Source organism: Phalacrocorax aristotelis, chromosome 17, assembly GCF_949628215.1.
Source record: "Phalacrocorax aristotelis chromosome 17, bGulAri2.1, whole genome shotgun sequence".
In the NCBI taxonomy this organism is placed as follows: domain Eukaryota; kingdom Metazoa; phylum Chordata; class Aves; order Suliformes; family Phalacrocoracidae; genus Phalacrocorax; species Phalacrocorax aristotelis.
In genome coordinates, this window is record NC_134292.1 from 7201319 (window position 1) to 7209616 (window position 8298).

The following is an 8298-nucleotide window of genomic DNA, read 5'->3' on the forward strand; positions in this document are numbered from 1 at the left end:
AAAATGTGTTTTATTGATTCTGTGTTACGTTCTCCACTTCAGTCATAAAACGTTTCCCCATCCTTCACCTTTTTACAAAGAGCATGGAGTTGTGGTCTGCGTAGGTGGAAGATGCAGTGATATTTGAAGTGTAATGGGACTTAAAACTGTCTAAAACCTGTGACCTTGTGTGTAACTTCGGTAACCTGAATGTTTCATGAAAACTGAGATGGCACTGTCCAGAGGTGCTTCACCAATGTTTCTTTGTGTTCCCTGGGGTTGATTTGCTGGAAAACATTGTTCTAAATTGGATTAATGTGGCTTTTCTTGTAGCCGCTGGGAATGATGCTGGTTTGGGCTTATTAATCACTTTTACTTAGCAATATTGGGAAGCTGTGTATTTTCCCGCTTGTAGTTTCTCACGTGGATATAGCAATGATCCTGTAAGAACTCTGCATGATATGTACTTGCAAGTGGCTGGAACAGGATTTAAGAAAAATAGAGATGCTCATTTATGTGTAAAGTAATGGTATAGGAAGCAAGTGGCTGAGAAGAGTCACTCCTTGTAGGCTCAAGAACCCATTTATGTTTGACTGCAGCAATCCTATAGAAAGGATAATTCTTAATAAATATTTCCCTGTGGGATTCCACTCGGCATTCTGCTCTCTGTGTAATAAAGTAGAGCCTGACCTCCGCATTATCAGAAGCACTTTGTCTTGTAGCTAGGATACTGGAGCGTTGATCTGGTACCTGTTCTGTCAAAACAGAGTATGGGTCTAAATAGCTTCCCTTTCCCTTTAGGAACTATTAATAATTAATTCTAGATCCTCTTGTGTCATTAAGCAGCTTTAGGGCACCTTGTACAATGTAGCTTTGAATTCATTTAGTAAACGACCTCCAGAAGAACTCAAAGACTTTCCTGTGTACAGCAAGGTCCAGTTCCAGAGTTTTTGGCAACCTGTAAATATCCTATTCCTTAGTTTGTGTTCAGATGTACAAATGGATTTTTTCAGTATTTTTTTAAACTTTATTAGAAGAATAGACACCAGGATTTGAAGAGAAGCAAGGTGGATACAAATCAGGATCGTCTGTGTAACTTGATTTCTCTTCTGTGATGCAAACATGTAAAATAAAGATTGACCAGAATGAAATTTAATGCATCTCCATTTTCTGCTTCTGAACTTCTGGCAACTAAGCTGGCCTCTTGATTCCACAGCCTGCATTTCCCCAAGCTGAACTTCCATTTGCAGCCTTTAACATATGCCTTATGGGTACAGGGCCAACTCTCAACAGTCCTGTGTAGCCGTAACCTATGGGAAAAGCTTTCCTGTCGGTGAGCCGCGGCACAGCTCTCTGACGTGCCTTTCCTTGGGCTGAAAGACCTCCAGGTATTACAGCCGTGCTTGTATGTGCCTAGTTGCTCTTTTAGTTTTGTAAGCTGATCTTCTGCAGTAGTTTCCGTGGCCTGTCTTGACTGGATGGAAGTGTGTTTCTTTCTAGCCCTGTTTCTCGCAGCCTGGCAGTCCTGGGCAGGCAGGCCCCTCCAGGGCTGCCGGCTGCTCGCCGGCCTTGTGGCCTCCTCGTTCCACGGGGCTTGGTGTCAGCTTGCCATGCAAGGGAGGGCAAGGAGCTGGTGCTTTGAACCTTGGTGACCAGATACAAATTGAGGGTAGAACCTGTATTTTAACATCCTTTGTGGATCTGGCCACATAATCTCAAAGGGGCAGATCCCTGACCTGTTTGTTTTAGGCTGGATTGAGGGTGATTTTGGACTTAAGTAGTTGTTCTCCTCCTGAGATGTCAGGCTCTAACCATGCGTTTCAGTTCTGCGAGTTGCTTGGGTTGGCAGGGATGAGGAGGGCAAAGTATTTCTGTAAAATGTGCTTCCTGGTAATCTCCCACCCCTCAGAGCATATGTCCTGCATCACAAAATGTTAGGTCTTCAAGATGTTTTTTACAGTTTAGCCTGTAGTTCTCATCCTACCACAGAGGGGTAATGCCAAAAATAGCCTGTGTTTTCTACCCTGCAAATCCCAAGCAGCCAGTTCTGCATTGCCTCAAGCCTTTGGGTGGGTGGTGTTTTACCAGGGAACTAAACTATAAAAAGTACACGGGTTTGGAGTTACTAATACCTTTCTGGAGAATAAACCAAACTTCATGTGATGAAGGCGATGGCTGCTTGTTGCACTGGGGTAGCCTATCTCTATTTTATACAGGTGGTTCTCATGTTCAGTTTCTTCAAACTGAACATCCTCTGCTTTTTCTCTTTTATGTTGGGCCTTAAAATATCTCCCCTTAAAGTGACAGCAGCCAAACTCATCCCTGTTCTAAGAGCACAGTCCTCCAGTGGCATTAGCTGCACTGGGCCAAAAACTCGCTCGGCTGCAATGAAAGGTGAAATGTTAGGAGAGGGGTGTGTAAACTGGGACTAAATTCTGGGAAGACTCACTTGAGACTGAGACTAAGCGTAGGTTATGTGGGGGGAAAAAAAAAATATTGATTTCTGACTATCTTCTCCAAGGAGAGACAAAAAAAAAGCCCCTAATTGCAACAGAGCTCCTAGATTGAATGTCTATTGCAAGCAGAGATTGTCTGGTAGACTTACATAGGGAGGAGAATAAACAAAACCAGAGCTCTGACAAAGCTTTCCTTAATGTGCTGTGTTTGGATGCAAGTTTGTAGGTGTTTTTCTGTCCAGAGGAGGTAAATTGTTTTACCTGCTTTAAGGATTTTCTTCTAGTGTCTGACATTCGGAGCTTTCTTGATCATCTGCTGCTCCTTGATGCAGTCCAGGCTGCCTGCTGTCAATGCTCTTGCTCGAGCAAGATTATCTTCATGACTGTGAAGAGCTGCCTTCTCTTTAAATCTTGCTTTTACTTTGCCTTTTGACTGACAGACTCTAATGAGCAGGAGCGTGTTGGAGTGCCCTGTATAGTGAATGGTCAATAAAAACAAATTGCTTTGTACAGAAGAGGTAATAATACAGCTTGTATTGGCACAGCTGATCCTGATACTGGGGTCCTCAGTTAGGAAGGGCTTCTCTGTGTCTTAACTAGTAACAAATGCATGTCACCCCTTCTCTCCCCTCTCATCCATGGAAAAGTAATGTAGCTCAGGTGGCACTGCTTTCTTGTGACTCTTTTCCCCTGTGGAATGTTTTAGTGGGGTGGCTGAGATATAACGCATGAGATGGCTCTTGTAGTGCTGGAAAAAAAAAAGACATGCAAGGTGAGGCTGTTGCTGTGGTGTTAGGCGGCATAGGTGAGGACCAAAGTGGAGGGGATCCAGCATCCTTAACGAAAGGAGCTGTTAACAACGTGGGTCTCCTGTGGCAATATATTAATAGGGGGTTTTCTGGTCCTGAGGACTCTGTTCTGAGGTGCTGATCTGCAGTCATTTTTGTAGGGTGGCACCGTATCCTATTGGCAGCCCATTGCCCTGTGAATGCCCGCGTACCCACCACTTACTGCAGAGCGCAGAAGAGCAGTTGTTAGTGCCTCGGCTGCCTCTTCCCCTGAGCTGCCCTGGGTGCTTTGTTCTGCAGGAGCTCTGTGTAGTCAGAAGGAATCCCATACCTGGCACAGCTGTGAAGGTGTTGGTCTGCATCCCTTGGGAGAAGCCAAACTTGTTCGTTTTGGGATGGCTGTCATACCAGGAGGCAGTAGCCAAATTGGAGGGGCTACAAAGAACAGCTGCAGTGACTAGGATGTGAGAATTGGGCAATGACAGAAGATTACAAGCATTAAAGCTGTAAGCCTAAGTCATGATTGAAGAGAGCCAAGAAGATGTAGCATGCTACAAAATGGCTGCATGGGGGGGGAACTGCAGAAATGGGTGGGGAATCCATTAGTGTGGCTCAAGGCCTGAGCTGTGGAGAGGTGAGATGAAATGAAGGAGGAAGGCAAGATGTTAGGAGAAACTTTTTGCCAATGAAATAGGTTTGGCTGCAAACAATCTCCCTGGTGAAATGGAGGCAGCTCTGTGTTGTTTTATATAATCAACACTAGACTGGACAAATCACTGCTAAATATACTGTAGGGAACGACCCCTTATGGGCTGTGAGCTGGACTAAACGCCTGAGTCAGTCTTTTTCCATTTGCTTATCTCTGTGTGAAGTATATTGCATGTATAATTCCTGGTTTGGGGGCTCGTTTTTGTTTTACTGTTAAACCTAGTAGATACTCTGAGTGAGCTCGGCTGCTCTGTAGGAGGAACATAAAGGTACTGTGTTAAAATGAAGCTGGTGCATGTGTGCCCTAATCTGTGTTCGTGATAAGCTGGGGTTTGAACTGTTGTTGCAAAAACTGAGCAGAAATATCTGCTGGGATTTACCAAGCACGCAATGCCTGTGTATTGCCATGAATCAGAGCAGCCTTGTGGGAGGCAAATGTTCAACCTCTTACGGCAATGAAAATTGAAAAATAGGTACAGGTTGAGTGTTGTATGTTCGAATGTGTTTTCGGTTTTGTGGGTTTCTGTTTGGGTGTTTGTTTTTTAATAATTGCATGGTGGGGTTTGGGTGGACAGACATCACCGCTGAGAGCACCGTTTGCTTACAAAGCTTGCTCGAGAGGCTTGTATCTCCTCTTAAACCTAGACCAGGCCAGCAGTGACCTGCTGCTTGGGCTGCTCCGTGGCAGCACCCGGGTGCGGTGGTGGGTGCAGCAGACAGACTCCACGCACCGAGAGGCTGACGATCTCATATGACTCATGAGTAATCTTTGAAAGAGGCTGACTTCTGTCTGGCTCATGGCGTGAAAACCACCACCGCAACTGTTCCCCTGTGCCCGCTGTGAGTGCTCACGGCTCAGCATCGAATGGTCAGAGACACCGAGATATCTTCAGAGCGAAGATCTGGGCAGGACAGCAGACAGCTGGCAGCTGTGTACCTTCCCTTTAGCGTGAAGGTTCTTGTGTATATATAACATTTTTTTAAAGTCTTTGTTCTGCTCCAAACCCCAGTCTTGCAGGCTTAGGGGCACTTCTCTCAGAGAGTTGGTTTGGGTTTTTTTCTGAGTAAAATCACCTGCTAAAGCTGTGCAGCAGAACTGGTGAACGGTGCTCAAGTAACCTTGTACAGTGCATCACTCACAGGGTGAAGGGCAGCCTCTCCAACCCCTCTTTCAGCCCTGATGGCACTGGTGGATGCTGTGGGGCATCTTCGCTGCAAAAAGCTGCTGCTGCCTCTGCAACTGTGATCTTATCTCACCACACACCACTGCACAGCACTTGCTTGGTTGATGTTACAAGGAGTCTTTTAATTTCTGTCCCTGAACAAAAGCGCTGCCTGCTTCTGGTATCGAGCCTTGTTTGAAGGCTCAAGGCAGCTGAGCTGAGCTCTGTAGGTCCTGCACTGCAAGGTGAGTGTGGCAGGAGCAGAAAAAGAAGGTGGTTTCCCAGTTGCCAGCTGTGATTTGTGATGTGCCACAAAGGAAGATCGCAACACCACCTCCTGCTTGGCTGTGTCTCTGCCAAGTGCTGGCTCCCCAAGGCAGGCAACTGGGAGAACAGCTGCTTCCCCACAGCCACCCTTTCCAGGTTCCCACATTAGCATAACAATTACAGCCCAGAGGCTGTGAGGAGAATATAGTCTTTAAAAAAATATACTAGAATTTAACAGAGAAATTAATAGTGTAGCAAATTGTAACACTCAGCGCATCGGCTGCACGTCAAGTCTGGAAGGACAGCTCTTACCTGCAGCCTTGGCACAGTTGTACTCATTTCCAGACCTTCCTCTGCATTTAGCCATCATTTCAACATCTGCAACTCTGTTTCCTGGGGAAAGAGCCTGCAGGGCATCATTCCCACTGCTATTTACCCCAAAACCTGGTATGTTTGGTTTCTGTTGCGTTTCCTCTAAAGCCACGCTATGTATTGGCGCTGAAATGCCGTGCTAGCTGACATTAATTTGTAATGCTGACAGCCAGTAGAGCTGCTATAGTTCGAGCCTCGGTGTGTTTTTGGTCATAAACCTTGATTATTTTTTTTTTACGCTTTCTTACTTTTGATAACTGACCTCTATACAACTAAAGAGCGACCACGGTAACTGCCAGCGCTTGGTGTTTGCTGTGGCCCGCAGTGAAGCCAGGGGCGAAGCAGGAGCAGCATGGCTCGTATCTTGTCAAGCTTTAGAAGAGCTTCAGAAAAGCACTGGTTGATGAGCGTGAAGCTGTGGAGTCCCATTTAAAGCTGCCAACAGTCTTGAAATCATACAGCTGTGTAAAATCGTTGTAATCAGAGACTAGGGTGATGCCTGAGAAGCCCGGCCACGGCCGAGGATGTCCCCACGACCAGCCAATGCATTCCTGCATTCCCGTTTGTGGCTGTTGTGCCAGGATGTTGAACTCGCTTGATTGGCGTTTTTTTTTTTTCAAAACCCTTTGAAAAACAACTGTTTTGGTGGCTCTGCGTGCCAGCAGTGACCACGGCTTTTCTGGTGGAGCAGCCAGTGCTGATGCCAGTAATTTCTTTGGCTCTTTTTCTGATTGAGTCAGATCAGTTAGGCATTAATGTTAAAATACCCACTAGTCTTGTAGTTTATATAATTAATCTCGTGTATGTTCCTTGCCCATCCTAAGCTTTGAGGCTTCACTACCGCCCTGCTACCTCCCTGCTTTGACACAAGAAAATTCTTCACAAAACTTGGCTTTTTCACAAAAAAGCACAAAGTACGGCTCTGTGTGCTCAGCTCCGTGAGTTCACTGCCCAGCGAAGCTGTTTGCCTTTGCTGCTGCTGTCTTCAGCGCCAGATTCCTTGCTTGCATGGTCGGGTTGTTTTTGGAGTACTTTCTTAATCTGCTTTTGCACGAGTGGATGTGGAAGGGGGATGTTCACAAGCTCACAGGTCTGGGGGTAACATTGGCCACAAAGATGGCAGTAACGGATGGATGCGTGGCTTTAGCGATGCAGTAGGAAAAAGGGGGTTGGTGAAGCCTGAAGCGTGAGTGGACCCTGTGTGGGGCCTCATCCAGCCCTGGGAAGGGGAGGAGGAAGGCACGAATTGGGCTGAGCTCAGCTCAGGTCAGCCCATCCCCTGCCTTTCTCCTCCCCTTCCCAGGGCACCTCCTGCATCCATCCACATCCAAGAGTGCAAGTGTGGGATACTGGATACGACCCTATTCCCAATTTTCAGCCCCACTCATGGCTCCAGCCGTGCCTGACGTGGTGGCGGGAGGGTGCTGTGCTTTGGCTGTGTTATACCACATCTGAACACGTCAGCAGGAGCAAGGAAGGGAGGAAAGAAAAGACCTTTTGCAATGAAGCAAAGCAAGCGAACGCCCTAGAGCAGGGGGGACCGAACTTCACTGCTTGCACGCAGCACTGTTCCCCCGAGGTGACAGTAATCCCGACAATTAAATCAACGAGGACGCGTTAGGGAAAACCCCCATGATGGCGCCTAAGAATGCTTTATTAAATGCTTGCAGCGTGGTGAGCCCACGTGGAACAAAGGCTGCGTGGCTGAGCCTGACACGTTTGCTGTGTCCTGAGGAAAAAGAGCTCAGTGGTTTTATTAAACACTTTTAAGTAAATACCCGAGGAAGGAAAAGCTTTCCGCAGACACAGGCTCGGCTGCGCAGCCCACGCAGCCAGCTTTTGCAGTCAGAGCATGGAGTGTCCTCAGATCCCATCTCAACCTCCGGCGCTGGCGTGGCAGGAGAGGCAGCGGCTTCCCTATAAGCAAGTCCCTGCTCCGACCGTGGCAGCGACAGCAACTATCGCCCAGGGAATGATCATTTCCATGGCAGCGCATTGCAATATGGTGAACAGACGGCGGATGCACCGCACGCAGCACACGCAGTCGCTTAATGAAAAAGCCAGCCCGGGCCAGGGCTGGGCAGGCTGCAAGCTTGGGCTGCGGTCGCCGGCAGCGGGGAGATGCGAGTGCTGCCTGGGCTGCAGAGGTGTTCCCCAGAAGAGGAACAGGGGGATTTGCAAAGCAAACCTGCTCTCAAGGGCTGGCCCTGCATTTGTTTTTCCTCTCTGAGCAAAGAACCCTGGCTCCTTCCCAGGGTGTTTTGTGCCCCAGTCACTGTTCAGATTTCAATCCTGCTCACCCCAGGCGTCTCTCTGGGCTGGGGCTGTGTTTTTCTGGCTCTAGAAATGTCACTGCATCCCAGAAAATGCCATGAGTGATGTTATTTAAGCAATAATAGGGTTAAAGCTAATAATTAGGAAGAGAAACTGACTGGCACAGTTTCCAATTACTTTTCTCCTCTCAGCTGTGTGATCTGAGCTCTCTCTTCAATGTTCCCCATGGTGGAGGCAGGGTAGAGTTTTAAATAGAATTAAATCCCTTTAACATCAGTTTTGCATCAGCAG